This window comes from Dermochelys coriacea, chromosome 5 (genome assembly GCF_009764565.3).
Source record: "Dermochelys coriacea isolate rDerCor1 chromosome 5, rDerCor1.pri.v4, whole genome shotgun sequence".
Classification (NCBI taxonomy): Eukaryota; Metazoa; Chordata; order Testudines; family Dermochelyidae; genus Dermochelys; species Dermochelys coriacea.
Genome location: NC_050072.1, coordinates 76,201,390 through 76,227,129, shown reverse-complemented (window position 1 = coordinate 76,227,129; position 25,740 = coordinate 76,201,390). Strand labels below are relative to the sequence as shown.

General features: G+C 41.8%; 1 long non-coding RNA gene across 1 annotated transcript; it reads right to left on the bottom strand.

Annotated features, from left to right (window-relative positions):
* Positions 1-266: 266 nt before the first annotated feature.
* Positions 267-24,849, bottom strand: LOC122460368. The gene is made up of 3 exons (XR_006281630.1): positions 24,809-24,849; positions 16,835-16,838; positions 267-393 (listed from the first exon to the last, which is right to left on the bottom strand). It is a non-coding gene; the product is annotated as an uncharacterized LOC122460368 (long non-coding RNA).
* Positions 24,850-25,740: the final 891 nt, after the last annotated feature.

Sequence of the window (25,740 nt, the reverse complement as noted above, 5' to 3'; positions counted from 1 at the left end):
TTCAGACAGATTGTTTCAATGATTTCTCAGCACCCTTAACATGTGTTAGAAGTTGGACCTTGCAAAAGTGGGATCCATTTGGGGAACAGAGGGGAAACTATAGATTCATTTGTGTGGGGGGTTTTATTTTATTAGTCTACTTGCAATTGTCTATTTACTTTTCTATCCCCTTCTTAGTTTAAATAAAGCCACTCAGGTCACCTGCCCACCTTCTGTCCATTGTGTACATCAGTGGTTCTCAGCCCATGGGCTGCTTGTGGCCCAATCAGCACACAGCAGCGGCCCATGTGACATCCTCAGGACCATACAGGTAGTGTATATATATTGTGCAGATGCGGGCCACATAACACGGAGAGCTGCATATGTGGCCTACAATGGTAAATAAGTTGAGAACTACTAGTGTACGTGTTCGTAGATTCCTTTAGACTGTAAACATTGGGGTGACCAGAGCGTGCACTTGCGGTGTGGAAACATCACACATTCTTTAATCTGGATCTGGCCTTTTCTTTTGGAGAGCCCACATGGGATACCAGTAAACACAGATCTCCTGTTGGAAGCCTGACCACTGCTACCCAGAAAATTGGGTCCTTGGCCAGAGGCAAATAGGTGGTGGATTTCCTAAGTAGAAGCATTAGTTTTATTAATGTATGTCTCACAGCTTCCATAAATGTGCTAGGTCCCAATACAAATAAAAAGACAAGATTAAGCTACTAGAAATATCAGATGTGGTGTAAGTAGCAGGTAAAAACACAGTAGGAGGGATTTGGAGAAGTAGGCCAGGGTAACTTCAATAAAATTACACAGTTAGGCTATGCCTATGGTTGAAGCTAAGGGTATAATTCCCATCTTGGCTAGACATACTTGTACTAGCTGTCGTCAAGCTCGTAAGTTCAAAATAATAGTGCAGCCATGGTAGCATGGGCAGGGGTGAGCAGCAGCATGGGCTAGCTGCTCTGAATACAAACCTGTACTTGGAGCGAGCAACTTGAGCCTCCACTTGCTGCTGCCAGAGCTACTGTGGCTACCCAACTATTTAGTGTGCTAACTTGATGAGAACTACCACAAGTATATCTGCTTGAGCCAGGAGTTACACCTTCAGCTCCAAGTGTAGACCTAGCCTTACTGAGCAAGAGCAGTGCAATTTATGGAAGTGCAAAGAAGTTTTTTTTTAAGGAATTAAACAAATATCGGAGTTGGCTAATGTCTTGGATGCTTTACAGAAGAAATGGTGGTAAATCTGTATGACAAAGGACAGATCTTTTAATGTGGGAATTGAATGACAGTCATTTGTGAAATTTGCTATTTCTTTCCCATATCACCATCCAGTATCATATTTACCTGGAATAACCTATTTTGTGCTATAAGCTTTATCCTAGTATATAGTAGCTTTATCCTAGTCTGAAAAATCAATCTAATGATAGATGTATCAAACCCATCATCTTCCTTAAAACAAATCTTAACAAGTCTGGTTGGGACTATTAACAAGTTTTGAGTAATTCCCCAAACAGGAGCACTTGCCATTTTCTGACACGGAGGATATGGCTTTGTGATAACCCTTGATTTAACTGTCTGGTACCATGTCTCCTGCCATCATTCCCAGAAGCATCATCTCTGGAAGATGGCGATGGCAATGGCATCATGGGACTAGAAATGCTGCTTTGCTGGTACTGTGACACTCTGTAAGCATCTCACATCTAAGTGTGATCCTACCACATGTATGCTAAAAAAAAATCACGTGTAGTGTGTGGATACCTGAGGTGGTAGGAATCCGCACATGTATCTTATTACCTACATATTTTCCAAGAGAGAGACAGACTGTGGTACAATTTTATGGTTCTCAAAACCTAACTGCTGATAGGATATAACATTAGTAACTGCTAAATTCCACATTTTTGAGTGGTGGTCAGTTTCTTGGGTGGTAATTGGGGGAATATTTTATAAAGCTGGGACACTATTGAGGGAATTTGTAAGTATGTTAACTCCACGTAACTTGATCCTGTGTTAAAACACACACACATCTTTCTCTTCCCTCCGCTAAGATTTCTGCTTTTTTTTTTTAAACTCCTACTCTTCTAGGTGGACTCCTGCTGATGCTGGGCACATCATTTCTCTGTCTTCCATATCTTGCACAGGGAATACAGTTGAGAAAAATCTAACTCTGCCAGGTCTCATAACTCAACCAATGGATTTTTACCAAAAGGTGCTATATCAAACTTTTAAATCTAGAGATCTGCTGCCTTCAGAAAGCAAGGAGCCAGGTCCTTGGCATGTAATAATCAGCACAATATAATCACATTCCATGAAGAGAGACCAGCTTCCCCAAGGAATAATGAATCTTTGGGGCCCCTTATTTGTCTTCCAGTTCCATGCAGCTTTCTTTAAATTAATGCCTATTGCTGGGTTATTGCTTTTAAAGTTGCCATCCACATTAACACTCTGCCTTGGAACTGCTGCTTTGGGACTTACATTGGTTAAATCCCCTTACTTTGGATCAGAATGTTTTGTAATTTGGGGGGTTTTTTTTAGGTCAGACATAGGGATGTATACACCTTTTAGTGTATGGCTTGTTTCATCTGTTCCTTTCCTCCATGGAGTTTTGCTCCACTGTGGTGTAAAAGCTACAGATGAACAGTAATATGTTACTCTGTGTGTGTAATCCTGGGAGGAAAATGTACTGGGTGTCAGAGAGGGAAAGGGTTGATGAAACCGCTGGGAAACATTATTGCAAACACCTCTGTTCTAGGCTTCTTATTTATTCATGGCAACAATTATTATTTGATTAATGCATAAAACCTTTTGTCAGCAAGCCAATTAACTTGGGCAGTGAACCCCTGACCCAAATTTTTCACTTAATTAGTGGATTGGGTGTAATCATAGTAGAGACCAATAAGAGATGCACACACTCTTCTGTGTCCACTGTATGAACTGCTTTAAATAAGCCAGGATTGAGAACAGCCCGGGTTGACATGCATCAAACTTTTTGAAGGAACTCTGAAAAAATCAGGACCTGAGAATAGTTTTGTGCTAGAATATCTCAGAGTAGTTCAGACCCTCAACTGAAATATGCTTTGAGGGTTACCTTGAACTGAATCTTTCTCCATCTTCTTTTTCCCCTGAGAACTACATAATGCTGGAAGTAACTCACAGCAAATTTACAGCTGGCCAGTTTGAATTAACTTAAAAAGAGTCTGATGCTTGAAGATTATGGAAATGGTCAAACACTGTAAAAGGCAACTCTGCCAGGTCTTATAACTCAGTCAGGGGACAAGTGACATTTGTTTTTAAATACATGACATGGTGATTTTATGTCCCCAGATTTCTGGGCAGAGATGTCTTATGAGTACTTGCTGTTAATTTGGATAGCAGAAAAATAAAGGTGGGGAAGTGGGGAGGGCCATGGGCATACAGTTCAGATGCAATAGCTTGGATGCTTTGCTACCTATGACAGTAATGGCCATCTTACCTCAGAAGTTTTTCTCAGATGGAGAGCCAGCTCTTATCTCAAGATGCAAAAGAAAAACCACTTGCAAATCTCTTTGCTGCATTTTTGAGACTTTTTTTGGATTTGTAATCTGATTTTGCACTGTTACAATTCAAGTAGAGGATAGTAAGAATTCTGCTACCTGTCAAATTTTTGAAATAGTCTCTTTTGGGGGGAGGGGAGTGGCATTAAGAGCAGGAAATTGGCTCTAAATGAGACACATTCCCTGGCTTTGTCTGGAGTGAGGATTCAGGGGAAGAGATTTTAATAAAAGCAGGAGGGCAAGAATCTTTTTAGACCCAATATGCTGATATTAATGTGCCCAGTGATAGGGAGGTGCAAAGTTTTTTTGGTTAAAATTTTTTTGAATATTTTACCAGGCTTCAAAATACTTGGCAAAATGTCCACTGACTTGATAGCAAAAGTATAGACTGAAGGATGCTGAACAGAGCTTGGTTTACCCTGTGTAGGAAACATTGGATAGTTCAGAACATGGAGAGATCAATCCACACATACATAAGATGGGTGTTTGTTTACTTGTTTTACTTAGGGTGAACATTTTTTTTTGTGATCTCATTTTTGGAACTGACTGGATGACACGGTCATATAATTTTTAGACATAGCAGCTTTAGAGGCATTTCTTTTTGGGTTTCCCTTAAAGAAAAAAAAAGGAAAGGAAACTTTAATGTGTATCTGGTGTTTGGTACTTAGAATTTCTTTGCCTCCAAGTTTCATTGAGCTTTCCATCTGTCTAAAACGCAAGATAATACCTAGAAATGGGTAAAGCTACTGAGATGAGATTAGTGATGTGGTGTCTTCTCACCAAGGCTACATTTACACTACAGAGCCTATGGTGACATAGCCCTCTCCTCGGACATGCCAACCCCCCCCCATGCAGAAATTGGGCTTGTTTGGGGCTTAATTGGCTTGTGAGTTGCTTGTTGGCTGGTTTTTGGCTTGTAGCTTATTATAGCCTGTTGCTGCATGTGTGTTTTTGTTTTTTTTTAATTGGCTCCCGACAAGGGGGGGGGCGAGTTGGGGTGCACAGCGGGCCCACTACAGTCCCAGACTACATGCCAGGGGGATCTAGTCACATAGTGTTTGGAAATCACACAGCCCCTTATTGCAATTCAGTTTTCTGGTTCCCAATCAGCACCTAGGTCCAGAACAGTGAGAATTTATTTTAAACTCTGCTCACATATACAAAAGTTCTTTTGACTCCAAAGGGTCGGCCACATTACCAGGTCATTATAAGTTTGGATCTTACTCCAAAAATCATGCGGCCAGCCAATCCTTAGTACAGTGGTTCTCAAACTTTTTTTTTCATGTACCACTTGGTCTCAGCAGACCACTTAATCTTTCCAAATGTTGTTTATAACATTTACAATAGTTAGCTAAGCACTTTGGATAAAAGCACTATATATTAAAAAAAGTTTTTTTGTTCTACCAATAAAAGCACACAACTTTTATTTTAATATCAGTAGTCTTACCTTTCTAATGCGATGGATGTGCCCTCTTTCCCCTGCTGCAGCAGCCCCCGAACTTGTGCTGGGAAAGAGGATGGTCTCTCTCCTGCCCTCTCTCCCCCACTGCAACTTGAGACCATTACTCCTTGTTGAGACCATATCAAAAGCTTTGCTAAGGTCAAGGAATAACACGTCCACCGCTTTCCCCTCATTCACAGAGCCAGTTATCTTGTCATAGAAGGCAATTAGATTAGTCAGGCATGACTTGCCCTTGGTGAATCCATGCTGACTGTTCCTGATCACTTTCCTCTCCTCTAAGTGTTTCAGAATGGATTCCTTGAGGACCTGCTCCATGATTTTTCCAGGGACTGAGTCACATATATACAAAGACTCCAAAGTCCATATATGAGGTTCCTAGCAGTATTGGTGAGTTTGCTGGCTTGAAAGTCCCTCTGGAATACATCCACAGCTTGGATTGATCGTTCAGAGCTTCAGTTTGTAGCAAAGTTCCTCCAGAGATAAGAAGCAGGATTTAAGACAAAATGGAGAAGATGCAGCTGCTGTTTAGTCTTTTGCCATGCAGCCTGTGCTTCCTTTGTTTCAAATCAAGATGCCCAGCACATGGCTTGAAAGCCTTAGAGTTCTGTCCATAGTTATGCCCCTGCATGTCTTGCTGAGTCATAAGATATATCTGTCTTCTCTCAATGGGTCAGCTGATGGTCGTTGGGGTCATCAAGCAGGCTAGGCAGTGCTGATGCTAAACTGTCTGGGGGTGTCACCCAGAAGCATAGCTTATGTTTGAAATACAGACATAGATATCTATAACCCAAAATAGGAAGGTGATACAAACACATAAATGAGATTATCATATCTGGCAAATTATAACATCTTACATGACATATCTGGCATAACTCTTTGCAATTTTACAATATGAATATTCATAATATCCTCAAGTGTCCCCCAGAATCCATACAGCATCACACCTTGGATCTCACTTCACCACTGTAAGCCTTTCAGGATCCCATTTTCTGCAGGAAGAATTATCCATATGCCACAGGTAATTTTTCTCTCTGGCAAAAAAAGAAGCAAACTAAAAATCTCTAGTGATCTTGTCTTTTCACTTTGGTCTCTTGCTAGGGGTGATGTACTATTTTAATATAGGAAGTGTTATGGAGTGTTAGGTTCTGGACACTTCAGCAGTTTTTTTGAGGGTGACTACAGAGCTTTTATCTGCTTTTATTTATACTCTGCCTTCCCGTTGAAGCACATTTTAAACAAATGTAAATGTGATACTTCTGGTCCATTTATTTCATAGCATTGGAGGTTACATGCAGGTTTCCTCATGTGCTGATGTTAATTTAGTTAGTTGCCTCTTTTGTTGCAAGCAGCCTGTGATTTCAGGTTGTGGTTTTAAGTTTTTATTTTTTTTTGCAGTGTTGTTGTAGCTGTATTGGTCCCAGGATATAAGAAAGACATGGTACATGAGGTAATATCTTTTATTGGATCATAATCCATTGGTAGAAGAGACAAGTGTTCAAGCTCCACAGATAATCGCTATGCTTTTGAATGAGCTTTCACAGAAAAATGATGTGACAAAAACACCCTGTCACCTGTGGGTGAACACTTTTTGCAAAGTGATCACTCCCTATCTAACTTTTGAGTCCTCACTCTCAAAGGAAACCTGTACAACACCTTCAAAAGACAAGCTTGGGAACTTAAATTCATGTTTCTGTTGGACATTAAAAACTGTGGACTAAACAGAGACCATAGTTTTATAGCTCATTACAACAATTTGTCACTCACCCCTATTGCCTGCTATTCCTTAATTGCCCACTTCAAATGAAGTGGTCTCCTACAGCATGTGTGAACACCTTTATACCCAACCAACTTTTCAACTTGTATTTAGCTCAGACACTCTGGTTACCTCCCCCAGACCTGAAGAAGAGCTCTGTGAAGCTTGAAATCTTGCCCCTTTTACCAACATAAACTGGTCCAATATAAGAGATTACCTTGTCTCCTTTAAGTATCTGAATAGTCATGGAAGAAAATGTACCTGTTGCTTGAATTTAAAATCTTGTTTGAAGTTTCTAAAGCCCAAAGATGAGGAATTGAACGAAAACTATACTATTTTAGCGGTAGTAAACATAACCGAAAAGGACTTGCATGTCCCACATGGGGTCTTTACTCTCACAGCTCTTCCCATTGACTTCAATCAGAGTTTTGTGTGAATAGGAACTATAGGATTGGTATTGTAATGCACTTCACCTATCACACTGCCAGGCAGATGGCATTAGATCAGTCACACTGTAGATAAAGATTGCATGCTCATTCTGTCAAGCTGTGGGATATTGAGACAAATAGGGAAACAATGTAAATTTATAATCTTAATTACAATCCACAAAGCATTCAACTCTGTGAATCAAAATTACTTTGAGTGATAGTGATTAGCCTTGCTAATGCTTTAGCTTCCAACTTCTTTTGAGCTAAATAGCGAAAACACATGGGGCGATATCTTGATATTTAGCAAAATGCCTTCTTGGGATTAACTGACCTTTCCTATAAATCAGAAGCAAAGTTGCCAGCTGGGTACTTTCTCATTTGCAGCATACATAGGCAGCAAGAAAATGAACCGAAGCATTCTCTGAAGCAAAACATTATACACACTGTAATTCTTTCCTACTTCTCTACCTCTTCCACTATAATTATGCAGAGACCTATTACTCATGGTAAATCAGGGGGAAGTGTTTGAGCACCAGTGTCTCCTGCTCCTTCCTCAGAAAGCACTGCAGTAATATGCCAGCTAATATTAATAAGGGCCTTTATTTTCAAGGAAGGTTGGGTTGTGGGGGAGGAGGGGCAAGGCAGGAGAGTAGACATAACATACTATACACAGTAGAACCTCAGAGTTATGAATACCTTGGGAATGGAGGCTATTTGTAACTCTGAACAAAATGTTATGGTTAATTCAAATTTTACAGCTGAATATTGACTTAATACAACTTTGAAACTTTACCATGCAGAAGAAAAATGCTGCTTTCCCTTTATTTTTTGAGTAGTTATTTAACACAGTACTGCATTGTATTTGTTTTTGTTTGTTTGTTTTTTTTGTTTCCATCTCTGCTGCTGCCTGATTGTGTACTTCCAAATGAGGTGTGTGGTTGACTGGTCAGTTCGTAACTCTGAGGTTTGTAACTCTGAGGTTCTGTTGTTACGTGGTCACTTGCATGTTAACACAGGAAAAATGCATGAAAAATATTTAAATAGGTTATCATGGAAAAGTAGCTCTGGAAAGGATCTCAAAATCATCAAGTCTAGACACTAAGACAAGACCAATTATATCTTGACCATCCCTGAACAGGCATTTTTTCCTACCCATTCTTAAAAACCTTCAGTGATGGGGATTCCACAATCTCCCTTAAAAGCCTATTCCAGACCTTAACTACTGTGAAAACTGGAGTGTGTTGCCTTCCTGCCCTTGTTCCTGTTTTGTTTCCTGGTTCCTGCTTCTTGAACTCAGTTTCTATTTCTGTTTAAGGTTACTTTGAATTCTAACCCTGCCCTCCAAAGCTGTTGCAACTTCTCCCCGCATGGGTCATCTGCAGATTTGCAAAGCAGACTCTCTTCTCCATTATCTGATTCATTAGTGAAAATATTAAATAGTGTCAGACCCCACTGAATATATGTCCCAGTTTGACAGCAAACCATTGATAACTACTCTGCGTACGGTCTTTCAGCCAGTTGTGCACCCACCTTTGAACCAGATGTGCACCCACTAATTCCATCTAGGCCACATTTCCCTAGTTTGCCTATGAGAATGTCAGGTGAGACTGTGTCAAAAGCCTTACTAAAATCAATATGTTTCATGTCTACTACTTCCCCCTGTCCATTAGTCCAGTAACCCTGTCAAAGAATGCTCCTAATGTATTTAAAGAACCTCTTCATATTGCCTTTTATGTCCCTTTTATTATTAAGAAGATCTAAATGTGATCCAAAACTGCAAAATATGAAGCAATTTAGATAGAGATTACATTTCAGCTACGTTAGCTATAAAGATACTGGGCCAGAATCCACCCTCTCACTTGTGTAAATCAGAAATAACCTCGTTGTCATCAATAGAACTGCACTTGTGCAAAACAGATGCAAGTGAGAGCTGACTCAGGTCCATGATATTTATTAGATCAGCCATCTTGGAAAATGGCTAACCATTTAAATACTCAAGTCAAGATAATACCAATAAGGGCTTATGCAGTTCCTCATGTGAGAACTCTGGATTTAGATAAGAGGTGGAAGTTAATGCTGTGCAGACTACCTTGACCATTTACTCAGTTATTTTAACTTGAATGTTAAATTTAGATGTGTTTTGCATGTGAAATAGTTTGAATCGGATATATTTTTTCTGTATGAAAGTAAAGCAACTGTATGCCCTATTCCTGTAGTCTTCAGTTCTGAAATTGTAGGTTGGGGGTGAATCTGGTTGTGAATTAGGGCTCTCTACCTCTATCATATAAGAAATACATTTGCTAGGCTCCTGAGTGCACATTTTAGACAAAATAGAGCACATTTCAAACTGGATTCTCTTTTATATAGGCAGTAATGACGGCCTGATTAGATATGTGCAAATACAGAAAATAACACTTCAAATATTTAGTGGAGTTGAGACAATATCCTAGATTCCCCCATGAAGGTCACTCCTTTAGAGACAATTGGCCAGATTTTGATCTCACTTACAACATTTTGTCTTCATGGATTGCAGTGCGGTTATTAGTGATTTGCACCAGAGTTCAGAATCAGGCCCATACTTTTATTCTGGGCTGCATTTTTTTAAAATAAATAAGATGGGAGGTTTTTTTCCAAAGTCTCCTTTGTTAAAATAAAAGACTGCTGATTTTTGCTATAGTATCTTTCAGAATAAATAGCCAGGTTTATTTTTGCATTAATTCTGAAAAAGATTAAGAATACACGGACTTGGAACCATTGCTTCCTTGCTTTTCCACAGGCAAGGAGTGAGATGAAAGTTCCCAATTGCACCTTTGGCCTTAGTTCTGACGTCCTGACTCCAAGAGTCAGCTCTACCCCCTATATGACTGTGTGCTCCTACCACAGTGCAAGGTTGCACTACAAGCCTTAATGGAGTTTACAGGAGCTGTGCCACAGTAGGGCTTGGATCTCAGCACACTTTTGCCAGCAGGGAGTTCCCCTTCAACAGAGGGATTCTGGGCTGGAGACTTGTGACTAGTTCCTAGTCCCTTGTATACTACCATGTATAGTGAGTGATGCAAAGGGGCTGGATCAGACTGGGGAATCCATCCCTTTAGTTTCAGCCTCCTGGCAGTTGCTTTTCCTGTTGCACCCACTTTTCTTCCTCATGAGATCAGATTCCCTGTTGAATTAAACTGACGTAAAATTGGTAACGCCACTGATTTCAGCACAGTTTTTCCAGATTTATACCAATGGAATTTAGAGCTGAATTTAGGTCCTTGGTGTTTAATTTACCCTTGATTTTTTTTTTTCTCCAGTGCAGTGACTGCGAGGGGCAAATCAATGAAAGTTACACTTCCTCACTTATCACACTTACACTCATTTTCTGCCTAACTTATGGATGATGTGTGACTTACACCGCTCTTTGTCACCACTGAGTTTAGCCCTGTGGCCAGGGCAGATGGCAATAGTGTATCCTTACAGTTCAGCAGAGCTTGGGACAGAATATTATACTACTTGTGGTACATGGTTTTAGACTTTATTTGTAGACACTATGTTAAAATGAATTATGAAACTTTTAGAAGTCTACCCTGACCAATTAGTGCTCAACATCTTAGTGTGCTTTAGAAATAGTGCACACTGAAGCATATAGACAAGCCCTAAGTCCTATTAATCTTGAGAGAGGATAAATCACTGTTAGAAGAATCTTTAAAAAATTGATTTAGTGTGTTATTTCTGAATTATACTGAACCACAGATAGAATGGTTTGCATTTAATATAGTTCAACAATACTTGGTGGAAAAAATTACAGTTAGAAGAATACATTGGCAAAGCAGCAAAGAATGTGAGTTGAACAGATTTTAACTTTTTACTGGATTGAGATGGAAGTACAATTTTGTTAATACTAAGACAGGCTGTTCAGACTAGAAGCCCATAGGAGTTAACCAAGTAGAAGTAAAGCTCATATCTGTGGAACACTCAGTAAGACAACTGACAAACCTTTAAACAAGTGGCTATTTTTAATTAATCAAGAAACAAATATTGCAAATGTGGTGGTCATCTAGGGCCTGTTTTCACATATACAGGTTTTATACCAGGGTAACTCCATTGTCGTCTTCAATAAAGTGTGCCTGTTTTTTGGTGGTGTAAGTAAGAAGATAATCAGAGCCCATGATAGCCCAGCAGGATCCTAAACAGGAATATTTTTGGTGCCTCTCCACCCCATACTAAAACCAGCAAGTTCTTATAATAAAAAGCAAATAGGGGGGTCCCCGAGAGCTGCTGGGGGCCCTAAGCAATTGCTTAGTCTGCACATGCCTGGCACTGGCTCTGACACTAATTGTTTATCAGAGAGACTGCAGTCACTTCCTGAAAATCAGGCCCCTCTTAGATGTCTTGCAGGTGTCTTTTTAGGGTGCACACTCTGAAAGTAAGGCACCCTAAAACACAAGTAATTTTTGAAAAATGTGGCCATTTTTTTCCAAAATACAATTCATTCCAAATTGTTTTGGTTTGTGAATACTTTTACTAATGTATTCAGTCAGGAGCACACTTTAAAGATCCCTGCCACCATAATTCTAGGGGAGGAAAAAAGGCTACTTAATTAAGTAGTAGAACTTTGCATGCTATGAATTTCAGTGTGATACAGTAACGGGCAACATTTTTCACCTGTAATACCTCAGGGTCTGTCTATATAGGGACTTTCAGGAAAGTAAAAGTGAATCAGCTAAAACTGTGAAGTCAATGTGGATAAATTAAAGTGAATTCCACCCTCCCACCCCCAAGTGGATACTCTCATTCAAGAGTAAAGTGGCTTGGAATTCGGCCTACTGGGATACACTGCTGTTCACGCCCCTGTAGTCTGAACTGTGTGGCAGTGTAGGTATAGCCCTAATTTACAATGCACTAAAGCCACTTTATTCCTGAATGAGAGAATCCACATGGGAATCTAACATGCTTTAATTTATGTACACTGACTTCATACCTTTAGCTGATTCACCTTAACTTCATGAGTGTCCTAGTGTAGCATGGCAATAATGCCATTATTAACAGGGACTATGGGGTGGACCCATTTATTTCTGAGGGAGCAGAGAGATGATAATGCTGAGTGCTTTTGAAAATCCCACTCATGGCAATTCAATTCAGTGAGAAGGCTTGCATGAGTAAGGCAAGCAAGATTTGGCCCTAAATTAATACTTAATTCTAAAGTTGCAGGTGCAGTATTAATCTTCCTGTTGGTGCTTACAAGAAAGCACTTTAGGGGCATTGTTTCTTCTTTCCCTTATACACATAGGTAACTTCCACTTTCATTACTGAGAGATGAGTTCCCCCAGTAGCAAAATGAAGGATGGCTGATTTAAAAACAGCCAATTTGCAAGACTGTTAGACAGGATGCATCAAACAAAATAGATTCCTAGAGCTGGCATCTAGGGGGATGTGGAAAATGTCCAAGCTATCCCAAATGTCCAAAAAGATAAGCAGAACAAGGCTGCGTCCTCTGCTTTGAAGATACCAGCTGTGTATATGGAGGATATTTGATACCTCTTATTATTGGCTGAGGTGGTGATTATTGTTTGCTCAGGGAAAATGGGTGTAGGTTAAGATTTCAAAGTAGCTCATGAAGAAAATTCTGGGACCATACTACTCTGAGTAAAGCATATAGGGACAAATTCTGTTCTCTGGCTCTCTGACTTTTGGAGTTTCTTTGAATTTACATTGACGTAACTGAGCAGAGCTTGGCTCACAGTGAGTGAGCCTTACAATTATATAACTCGTTTTGTTTCTGCTCCATAACACAAATGAGAATTATGAGGTGCAGTATATATACTGTAGTACATACAATTTTTAAATTTATTATAAAATTCTATTTTAGATGTTTAGCCCACAGCAGAAATTCATAGCTTTATTTTCCACCCCTACTCCTCACATTAGTCATTTTAGATTGCTATTGCTAAGGGACTGGATCCAAATTTGCATCAAGTAAAATAATAAAGCAATAAGACATGATGGGGTACATTAATAGGCTATAAATACATGCCTCAGGTACAGTGTGTGTATGAGGCTGAAGGCCAAGAGACTTTAACCACCCAAGATGTGCATTAATGGTCTATTAATATATACCCAGGAGTGTATTACTAATAATAACTATAACAATCAATTTTCAGAAAGTGATTATTTTTTAAAATTCCTACATTACAATTATTGAAAGGTGCCACTGAAAAAAGGAGACAATGCAATCAGTACATCTTGAACCTTTTGCTTTTAAGGCTTTTTAGATCATCTCTAGTATTAGCTTTGTGTATTAGACATGACCTGTACCTCATTTTATGTCTGTCTATGCAGTGAGTATCAGCCTTCAGGAGTGAGTCTCAGAGCCAGGGCTACAAACTGGGGCTTGCAGAGCTTGTACTATGGAGCTAAAAATAGCTGTGGAGATGGTTGGGCTCAGGCTAGAGCTCAGGCTTTGAAGTCTGCATTCTTCCAGCATTAAATCCCTTTTGGAACCTAGCATTGCCTTTCTTACAGTAAGGTGCTTCTTCCTTGCAGTGGCTGAGAACATGGCCCACACATTACTCCTGCCTCCTACAGTCCCAAGGAGTGAGAGACTCTGGGAGTAAATCCATTGAAGTAAGTTGGATTGTAATGGTGTAAAATGGGACAGAATTTAGATTCAAAGCCTGGAACTGTAAATTGAATTTAAGACTCTTGCAGGGAAGTGAATGGGTATGAATTGAACATCTCACTCTTAAAGGTGTGGGTTTCTCCAGATCAGGGTTCAAGCTAGAGCTGCTCAGGAAAAAAATGTCCTATTATATTTTTTCCTTTTTTTTTCATTGTCGTCAAAATTTTTCTTCAACTTTTTGGGCATTTTATCTAAAAACAGAAAATGTGACAATCAAAATGTTGTAGGCAATGAGTTTTTTTTCTCAGAAATTGAAAACTGGAAAATATCAGTTTAAAAGAAGAAAATCAGTTTTGGTTGCTTATTTTTTCTCTGGAAACCACAATCACCACCACAAAATCAAAATATTTTGTTTTAATATTTTTGAAATGAAACATTTTGACTCATTTCAAATTTGATTTTTTTAAAGTTTTTTTTAAAAACCCTCTGAATGAAACCATGTTTTGTTTCAGGTCAAACAGACTGTTTCATTTGTCCTGAAATGGATTTTTTTTAATTTTAATTGGCCAATGATCCAAAAACAGAGTTAAGCACACAGTAAGCTTAATAAAATGCAACAGAAGAATGACCTGGGAGCCCATATACACTTTAAAAAAATAGGGTTATGAATTAGAGGAAGATGGCATGACCAAGTTGAGGAAGAAAGCAAAAGGAAGGAAGATGTTGCAAAGTTAACCAACATTTTTGGAACAGAGCAACGAAGACGACGTATTAAGGAATGGATCCACCCAAGAGGAAAAATATGAACTAAAGCAAAAATTAGCCAAAACTCAAATTGAAAAAAATCTTTAAAAGTAGTTTTAATTTTCATGCCTTTTTAACTTTCATGGTTCATGCTGGTGCCTGAACGAGAATAGGCAGGACACCATGTGAAAAACTATTCTTGAATAGCAGCTATTTTCTGCTTGAGCGCAGCAAGTAGGAAGAATGGGAAATCTTGTGAGAAAGCAGATCTGCAATTTAATTTGAAGACTCAGAAAATCTGATTAGGATAGTTTAGACCCACTTTTGGGTGTTTACCTAAGCCAAATGCTAGCTGTTATTTAACACTACAAATAAGCAGTTGCCCAAAATAAAAGACAACAGCAAATTAGATCTACTCTAATCAAGATTTTCTTTGAAGTTAAGAGCAAACAGAACTATAAAAGCAGGAAAATTAAACCTTCAGGAAATGATTCCCCTGAAACACATTTGGATCTCTTTCCCCGGCTTTTTAACAACATTACTTTTGCTGCTTTCACACTCTGCCCTTGGAGCTTCAGGTTGAAAATTTCAGTCTCACAATGACACTAAGATGGCAAGGTGGGTGAGGTAATATCTTTTGTTGGACCAACTTCTGTTCTGTGCAGGACCTGAAGAAGAGCTCTGTGTAGCTCAAAATCTCATTTCTTTCACCAAGAGAAGTTGGTCACTCATCTTGTCTCTCTAATAGCCTGAGACCAACATGCTACAACAACACTGCAATCACTAGGAGGGAAAACAGACATGGGGGATGGGGCAGGTTTAAAGATCCAGCAGGTCCGTTAGTAAAACTGAGGATTTAGACTTAAAGCATGTTTTAACAATAGAAGGTAGGGATATGGCAGATATAGACAAGCAGTCATTAATCCATGAAGTATCATGATGAGTAAAATCCAGATGAGTATCACGAAGTGTGACATTAATGTGTCAATGTGGTCTGGGTAAAACAATCTATAGAGAAGAAGTAATTTTTTTTTCACATGGGTGCCAGAAGAGAAAAGGAAGACCCTGCATCTCACTGACTAGGCCTGTGTTTAACAGTTACAATGATTTTTTAGAAAAGAATACATGAAAAATAAGAATTTAAATCCTTGTAGCATTATTTGATCCAAAGTAATGGATTGCTTCATCCAATACTGAAATGCAGACACCTCTGGGGTGAAACATGGCTATTTAAAAGCAGACAGAAATAGAATCATAGAATCATAGAATCATAGAATATCAGGGTTGGAAGGGACCCCAGAAGGTCATCTAGTCCAACCCCCTGCTCAAAGCAGGACCAAGTCCCAGTTAAATCATCCTAGCCAGGGCTTTGTCAAGCCTGACCTTAAAAACCTCTAAGGAAGGAGATTCTACCACCTCCCTAGGTAACGCATTCCAGTGTTTCACCACCCTCTTAGTGAAAAAGTTTTTCCTAATATCCAATCTAAACCTCCCCCATTGCAACCTTGAGACCATTACTCCTCGTTCTGTCATCTGCTACCATTGAGAACAGTCTAGAGCCATCCTCTTTGAAACCCCCTTTCAGGTAGTTGAAAGCAGCTATCAAATCCCCCCTCATTCTTCTCTTCTGCAGACTAAACAATCCCAGCTCCCTCAGCCTCTCCTCATAAGTCATGTGCTCTAAACCCCTAATCATTTTTGTTGCCCTTCGCTGTACTCTTTCCAATTTATCCACATCCTTCTTGTAGTGTTGGGGCCCAAAACTGGACACAGTACTCCAGATGAGGCCTCACCAGTGTCGAATAGAGGGGAACGATCACGTCCCTCGATCTGCTCGCTATGCCCCTACTTATACATCCCAAAATGCCATTGGCCTTCTTGGCAACAAGGGCACACTGCTGACTCATATCCAGCTTCTCGTCCACTGTCACCCCTAGGTCCTTTTCCGCAGAACTGCTGCCGAGCCATTCGGTCCCTAGTCTGTAGCGGTGCATTGGATTCTTCCATCCTAAGTGCAGGACCCTGCACTTATCCTTATTGAACCTCATTAGATTTCTTTTCGGCCCAATCCTCCAATTTGTCTAGGTCCTTCTGTATCCTATCCCTCCCCTCCAGCGTATCTACCACTCCTCCCAGTTTAGTATCATCCGCAAATTTGCTGAGAGTGCAATCCACACCATCCTCCAGATCATTTATGAAGATATTGAACAAAACGGGCCCCAGGACCGACCCCTGGGGCACTCCACTTGACACCGGCTGCCAACTAGACATGGAGCCATTGATCACTACCCGTTGAGCCCGACAATCTAGCCAGCTTTCTACCCACCTTATAGTGCATTCATCCGGCCCATACTTCCTTAACTTGCTGACAAGAATGCTGTGGGAGACCGTGTCAAAAGCTTTGCTAAGTCAAGAAACAATACATCCACTGCTTTCCCTTCATCCACAGAACCAGTAATCTCATCATAAAAGGCGATTAGATTAGTCAGGCATGACCTTCCCTTGGTGAATCCATGCTGACTGTTCCTGATCACTTTCCTCTCCTCTAAGTGCTTCAGGATTGATTCTTTGAGGACCTGCTCCATGATTTTTCCAGGGACTGAGGTGAGGCTGACTGGCCTGTAGTTCCCAGGATCCTCCTTCTTCCCTTTTTTAAAGATGGGCACTACATTAGCCTTTTTCCAGTCATCCTGGGACTTCCCCCGTTCGCCACGAGTTTTCAAAGATAATGGCCAAGGGCTCTGCAATCACAGCCGCCAATTCCTTCAGCACTCTCGGATGCAATTCGTCCGGCCCCATGGGCTTGTGCACGTCCAGCTTTTCTAAATAGTCCCTAACCACCTCTATCTCTACAGAGGGCTGGCCATCTCTTCCCCATTTTGTGATGCCCAGCACAGCAGTCTGGGAGCTGACCTTGTTAGTGAAAACAGAGGCAAAAAAAGCATTGAGTACATTAGCTTTTTCCACATCCTCTGTACTAGCTTGCCTCCCTCATTCAGTAAGGGGCCCACACTTTCCTTGGCTTTCTTCTTGTTGCCAACATACCTGAAGAAACCCTTCTTGTTACTCTTGACATCTCTTGCTAGCTGCAGCTCCAGGTGCGATTTGGCCCTCCTGATATCTTTCCTACATGCCCGAGCAATATTTTTATACTCTTCCCTGGTCATATGTCCAACCTTCCACTTCTTGTAAGCTTCTTTTTATGTTTAAGATCCGCTAGGATTTCACCATTAAGCCAAGCTGGTCGCCTGCCATATTTACTATTCTTTCGACTCATCGGGATGGTTTGTCCCTGTAACCTCAACAGGGATTCCTTGAAATACAGCCAGCTCTCCTGGACTCCCTTCCCTTTCATGTTAGTCCCCCAGGGGATCCTGGCCATCTGTTCCCTGAGGGAGTCAAAGTCTGCTTTCCTGAAGTCCAGGGTCCGTATCCTGCTGCTTACCTTTCTTCCCTGCGTCAGGATCCTGAACTCAACCAACTCATGGTCACTGCCTCCCAGATTCCCATCCACTTTTGCTTCCCCCACTAATTCTACCCGGTTTGTGAGCAGCAGGTCAAGAAAAGCGCTCCCCCTAGTTGGCTCCCCTAGCACTTGCACCAGGAAATTGTCCCCTACGCTTTCCAAAAACTTCCTGGATTGTCTATGCACCGCTGTATTGCTCTCCCAGCAGATATCAGGAAAATTAAAGTCACCCATGAGAATCAGGGCATGCGATCTAGTAGCTTCCGTGAGTTGCCGGAAGAAAGCCTCATCCACCTCATCCCCCTGGTCCGGTGGTCTATAGCAGACTCCCACCATGACATCACTCTTGTTGCACACACTTCTAAACTTAATCCAGAGACACTCAGGTTTTTCCACAGTTTCGTACCGGAGCTCTGAGCAGTCATACTGCTCCTTACATACAGTGCTACTCCCCCACCTTTTCTGCCCTGCCTGTCCTTCCTGAACAGTTTATAACCATCCATGACTGTACTCCAGTCATGTGAGTTATCCCACCAAGTCTCTGTTATTCCAATCACGTCATAATTCCTTGACATCACCAGGACCTCCAGTTCTCCCTGCTTGTTTCCAAGGCTTTGTGCATTTGTATATAAGCACTTGAGATAACCTGTTGATCGCCCCTCATTCCCAGTATGAGGCAGGAGCCCTCCCCTCACAGACATTCCTGCCTGTGCTTCCTCCCGGTATCCCGCTTTCCCACTTACCTCAGGGCTTTGGTCTCCTTCCCCCGGTGAACCTAGTTTAAAGCCCTCCTCACTAGGTTAGCCAGCCTGCTGGCAAAGATGTTCTTCCCTCTCTTCGTAAGATGGAGCCCGTCTCTGCCCAGCACTCCTCCTTCATGGAACACCATCCCATGGTCAAAGAATCCAAGCCTTCTCTCCGACACCACCTGCGTAGCCATTCGTTGACCTCCACGATTCGACGGTCCCTACCCAGGCCTTTTCCTTCCACGGGGAGGATGGACGAGAACACCACTTGCGCCTCCAACTCCTTTATCCTTCTTCCCAGAGCCACGTAGTCCGCAGTGATCCGCTCAAGGTCATTCTTGGCAGTATCATTGGTGCCCACGTGGAGAAGCAGGAAGGGGTAGCGATCCGAGGGCTTGATGAGTCTCGGCAGTCTCTCCGTCACGTCATGAATCTTAGCCCCTGGCAAGCAGCAGACTTCTCGGTTTTCCCGGTCAGGGCGGCAGATAGATGACTCAGTCCCCCGGAGGAGAGAGTCCCCGACCACCACCACCCGCCTTCTCCTCTTGGGAGTGGTGGTCGTGGGACCCCCAACCTCAGGACATCGCATCTCATGCCTCCCAACCAGCGGAGTCTCCTTCTGCTTTCTCCCCCCAGACATATCATCTGGTCCACTCTCCGCAATGGTACCTGTGGAGAGAACATGAAAGCGGTTAGTTACCTGTGTCTGTGTTACTGGAACCCGGACATTCCGCTTACCTCTTCTGGAGGTCACATGTTGCCAAGCTTCTTCACTGGCCTCTTGGCTCCTCTGTGCAACCTGCTCTATATCTTTAGAGCTTTGTGCCCCTAGAAGCCTATCCTGAGTTTGGTCCAGAAAATCCTCAGTCTCTCGTATACAACGCAGGGTCGTTACCTGTTGCTCCAGACCTTCAATCTTCTCTTCCAATATGGAGACCAGCTTGCACTTTGTACAGACAAGTCGCTTCTGTCCTGTGGAAGAAAGACAAACATGGCACATCCAGTGCAGGTCACAACAGCTGAACCCCCCCCTTCCATATCACCTACCTACTATGAGCTTCCTTGTATAAATATATACAATAGAGGAGGATGGGAAGTGAAGAAAATCTGCAAACAATCTGTAATAAAGAGGTAATTATTTAGATCTTGATGCCAACTTTATTAGAAAATGTGTGTGTAAAATGGCAAAAGTATAAATACGTTAGCGGGGGTTAGAATAGGTAGTCTATGGGAATAAAGGAAGCAGTAGGTAGAATAGATAATCTATTCTATTCTCAGTTTCTTGTAGCTATTTCTCATTTCTAATATCTAAATATTCAACACTATCTGAGACTATTAGTGGTGAATAGACTCATGGCCCAATGTGGGCTTTATCCCTACTAAAAGAGGTGGAATTTTATTTGCAATGAGTTCCCTAAGCAGCTCTCCAACTCTGCACATTGTTTCTGGATATGTTCAGGAATAGTGCATGACCAGTACACTTCACAGGTTATACACTTGTATGCATTCTATGCACCCCTTACTGCCACATGAACAAGGCTTAAGAAAGTACCATTCTGACTAGGGGGATGGAGCCCACGGGTAGGTGGAGGTGGGGTAGGGGTGCACAAGGAGAGGATTCACAGCTGTGCAGATCCTCTGGTCATGCCCCCTGGTGGGGGTGGGAGATACGGGGAACGGGGAAATGTTAGCACCAAGGAAGTTACTTTTGCCATTAGGATGAATTAGCCTCAGTGCCACAGCTCTAATGCTACTTTTGTTACCAGAGAGGGAAGATTCTTTCTGTCCACCCTGCCTTTTGCTCCTTAAGGAGATGCCCAGCCCTCTGCTTGGGTTGTACGCTAAGCTCCCGAGTTTGGCCCTAAAGCTTTAAATTGGCCTTGGTGCACTGGACCTTCTGGTGCATTTGCACAGCAGCAAGTGTCCTCATTAATTCAGAGTGCAGGTACTCTGACTGGTATGGTAAGTTGCTTTTATCTATTTTATACATTTACAAATATTTTATTTGTTTTTCAGAAATAATGTCATGGAACCTTCTAACTAGTAAGTGGTTTTCTGCTTTGAAAATAGTTACCTTGGATTTACCTTAATATTTGTTTTCTGCAAATGCTTTGGTCTGGCCTGGCCTGACTTCAGCATTTATCGTGCAGCAGGAGGCCATTATCCAGGCACACCATTCCATTCCATTGACATTCTCTCTCTCTCTCTCTCCCCTATATTCAGCATTTAGTAGCAAGCATTATAAAGATGATTATACTACAATCAACATGCCACTGCGGGAACCAGAAGCAATTATCTCAGTATTTTTTTTTTAACCCTCAACCCATTGAGCTCTGAAAAAATGTCAGTGAGCGGGTGCACCTCCCCTGCAAAAAAAAGTAAACCAAAACAGGGAAGCAAGTCTCAGAGTCTGGGTCAACTGGCTCAGGCTCACAGGGCTTGCGCTACAGGACTAAAAATAGCAGTATAGATCTTCTTGCTTGGGCTGGAGCCTGGGCTTTGAAATATGGTGAGGAGGGAAGGTCTCAGAACCTGGACTCCAGCTCTTCCCTGGGAACATCTGTGCTACTATTTTTAGTCCTGTCACATGAGCCTTAGTCATTTGACCCAGGCTCTCAGACTTGCTGCTGTGGAGGAAATTTTTTTTTGTTTTTGCTGCAGTGTAGATGGACCCACTGAAGCCTATGACAATAAGCAAAGTGTAAAGCTGTACATATGTGGGGATGCCACTTAAGATCTGCATCTGCTTTGGCCATCTTGTGAAGGCCAAGAAATACTTGTTCAGCTGTGTTGATGAAATAATTTTGTCCAGATGTCAGCCTGTGCAAGACATTTTAGATAACTGAAACACCATGTATAAGATGCTGGAGTGGCTCCTAAACCAGCTAAAAACTATGAACAAGAATATAACTGAGCACTAGAGGCTAAGGATGGCAGACATTATTGCTCTAACCTTCACTGAAATCTAATAAACAACGAAAGTATTCCTCTTTGCCCGTTTGACACTATTGTTTGGAAAATCCCTGTTTATCTGTGGCACATTTTTAAATTGGCGTGGTCCTAAATTATGTATCTCTCAGGTACCATTCCAGTGTTAGGATAACAAGAAGAATGCTACTGTAATGTTTGCAGAAGTTATGACTCTTAAACTGTCTGCAGACTGAAAAATAAGTGAAATGTTTTGACAGAGAAAAATGTGTTGTCAACTCTGTTTTATCCATGGCTGAGACAGGAAATTGAAACTGTTCTTTAGCAGGGTTCAGACATTGATGAGTAAAATGATTTTCTAGTAGACAAATTAGTGCAAAATTGGTGTTCTACTTCATGCCTCATTCTTCCCCCATGAAATGGCCAATTAAATGTAGAGCTCATGTATTTAAAAAAAAGAATCTTTGAAAGGGTCTAAAGACACAGCATCAGTGACAGAAGCAATCATTTGCACTAAATAAAAGGAATAGAGTCTAAACAACACAGTGTAACCTTTTTGTTATATATAACACAGTGTGTTCTAAAAGGTCACCTAAGGAATGTACAGTCTGATTACTCTATTACAATTAGTCTCAGAATCTTATGCACAGACAACATGGTGAAATGTAAAGCTCTGCAGCAGTATAAAAGCTGCACCAAAGTTACCAATGGAAGAATGCTTTTATGACAACAGTTTTATGGAGCCTTACTATTAACTGGTGACTGAGTGGGCAGTTGTGTGGCCAGCTTTAGCAAAACTTGCTGTTCTTTTTGTGCCTGTCTGCCTCCTGACTTATCATTGTCAAGAGCTCATTCTAACTGTCGAACGTTCTGCCGGACTTGCTGAATCATTCTCCCTATTATCTCTAAATTCAGATTGTCTCTGAGGTAGGTCTGTTTTTCTTTTTATTAAAAAACACCCATCAGCTTTAAAATATAGTTTGACAGCCTTGTCTGAATAACTTTTGGAAACTTTTCTTCTTATGGCACCTTGGAGACTAACAAATTTATTAGAGCATAAGCTGCATCCGATGAAGTGAGCTGTAGCTCACGAAAGCTTATGCTCTAATAAATTTGTTAGTCTCTAAGGTGCCACAAGTACTCCTTTTCTTTTTGCGAATACAGACTAACACAGCTGCTACTCTGAAACTTTTCTTCTTATGGGTCTCTCATTATAATGTTCTTTTTGGAAGATGACATGGAAAAGAAGAGCAATTCTATGGTTAAACAAAGTACCTTGAAAACAACAGCTATTCTGAAGGCTAAAAGCTTGTGTCTGATCATGTGCCTATATACGAAACAAGTACACCTAAGATTCACATTTGCTGTGTGTTGGACAGCAGTCTTTTTATTAGTGAATTTAGCTTTTGAAGATGGCTAGAACAGAGTTTATGTTCCACATAACCCTTTGACTGAGGTTTTAAGTGGGACACAGGTTGGCTTTTTGCACATGGGTGAATTTCATCATATCAGAACAGTAAGAACTAGTCAGAAGGATAGCCAAATTTTCCATGTTGCTCTTAATAAGGGTATGTCTACACTACGAAATTAGGTCGAATTTATAGAAGTCAATTTTTTGTAGAAAGCGATTTTATACAGTCAATTGTGTGTTCCGACTAAGCGCATTAAGTCGGCGGAGTGCGTCCACAATACCAAGGCTAGCATCAACTTTCGGAGCTTTGCACTCTGGGTAGCTATCCCACAGTTCCCGCAGTCTCCGCCACCCATTGGAATTCTGGGTTGTGCTCCCAATGCCTGATGGGGCAAAAACATTGTCGCGGGTGGTTTTGGGTACATGTCATCAGTGGCCCCTCCCTCTGTGAAAGCAATGGCAGACAATCGTTTTACACCTTTTTTCCGTGTGGGCGCCATACTGCTTTCAGCAGACAGTGCAGTAGGATTGCAAACCATCGTCATCGAACAAAGCTGGGAGGTATTGCCAATTTAGAGAAGGACTGGGATATCATACAGGAGGATCTGGATGACCTTGTAAACTGGAGTAATAGTAATAGGATGAAATTTAATATTGAGAAGTGTAAGGTCATGCATTTAGGGATTAATAACAAGAATTCTAGTTATAAGCTGGGGACGCATCAATTAGAAGTAACGGAGGAGGAGAAGGACCTTAGAGTATTGGTTGACCACAGGATGACTAGAAGCCTCCAATGTGATATGGCCGTGAAAAAAGCTAATGCGGTCTTGGGATGCATCAGGTGAGGTATTTCCAGTAGAGATAAGGAGGTGTTAGTACCGTTATACAAGGCACTGGTGAGACCGTCATCTGGAATACTGTGTGCAGTTCTGGTCTCCCATGTTTAAGAAAGATGAATTCAAACTGGAGCAGGTACAGAGAAGGGCTACTAGGATGATCCGAGGAATGGAAAACTTGTCTTATGAAAGGAGACTCAAGGAGCTTGGCTTGTTTAGCCTAACCAAAAGAAGGTTGAGGGGAGATATGATTGCTCTCTATAAATATATCAGAGGGATAAATACCAGAGAGGGAGAGGAATTATTTTAAGCTCAGTACCAATGTGGACACAAGAACAAATAGATATAAACTGGCCATCGAGAAGTTTAGACTTTGAAATTAGATGAAGGTTTCTAACCATCAGAGGAGTGAAGTTCTGGAACAGCCTTCCAAGGGAAGCAGTGGGGGCAAAAGACCTACCAGGCTTCAAGATTAAACTTGATAAATTTATGGAGGAGAAGGTATGGTGGGATAACATGATTTTGGCAATTAATTGATCTTTAACTATTCCTGGTAAATAGGCCCAATGGCCTGCGATGGAATGTTAGATGGGGTGGGATCTGAGTTACTACAGAGCATTCTTTCCTGGGTATCTGGCTGGGGAATCTTGCCCACATGCTCAGGGGTCAGCTGATTGCCATATTTGGGGTCGGGAAGGAATTTTCCTCCAGGGCAGATTGGAAGAGACCCTGGGGTTTTTTCGTCTTCCTCTGCAGCATGGGGCACGGGTCACTTGCTGGAGGATTCTCTGCACATTGAAGTCTTTTAACCATGATTTGAAGACTTCAATAGCTCAGACATAGGTGAGAGGTTTATTGCAGGAGTGGGTGAGTGAGATTCTGTGGCCTGCATTGTGCAGGAGGTCAGACTAGATGATCATAATAGTCCCTTCTGACCTTAATATCTATGACTCTGAGACCACTTCCACTGCCACTCTGCTCTCCTGGTGCCATGAATCCACCTTGCAGGTCCTCTCGTTGTTCTTTGTAAATATCTATTCTTCACTGCTTCCACTGCAACTCTGCTTTCCTGCTTTTGTCTCGCCATACCACAGCAAGCATGCAGCCCGCTCAACTCAGCTCACCGACATCGCCGCTGTTGTGTCCTGGTGCTGCTAGCAGCAGACGGTGCAGTAGGTCTGCAAAACTCTGCTGTTCTGCTCTCCTGGTGGTCTCGCAGGTCCTCTATATGACTGTCGTCATCCGCTGCCTCTCCATGCAGTCCGCTTAACTGTTGTGTCCTGGCAGCAGATGGTGCAGTAGGTCTGCAAAACTGGTCATCCAACCACCTGCAACTCTGCTCTCCTGCAGACGCCATACCACGGCAAGCATGGAGCCCGCTCAGATCATGATTATGATTATGAGCATTGTAAACACCTCACGCATTATCATGCAATATGTGCAGAACCTGAACCTGCAAAAGCAGGCGAGGAGGCGACGGCAGTGCAGTGATGAGGACATGGGCACAGACGTCTCTCAAAGCACAGGCCCTGGCAATTTGGACATCATGGTTCTAATGGGGCATGTTCATGCCGTGGAACGCCGATTCTGAACCCGGGAAACAACCACAGACTGGTGGGACTGCATAGTGTTGGAGGTCTGGGATGATTCCCAGTGGCTGCGAAACTTTCACATGCGTAAGGGCACTTTCATGGAACTTGGTGACTTGCTTTCCCCTGCCATGAAATATAAGAATACCAAGATGAGAGCAGCCCTCACAGTTGAGAAGTGAGTGGTGATAGCCATCTGGAAGCTTGCAATGCCAGACAGCTACTGGTCAGTCGGGAATCAATTTGGAGTGG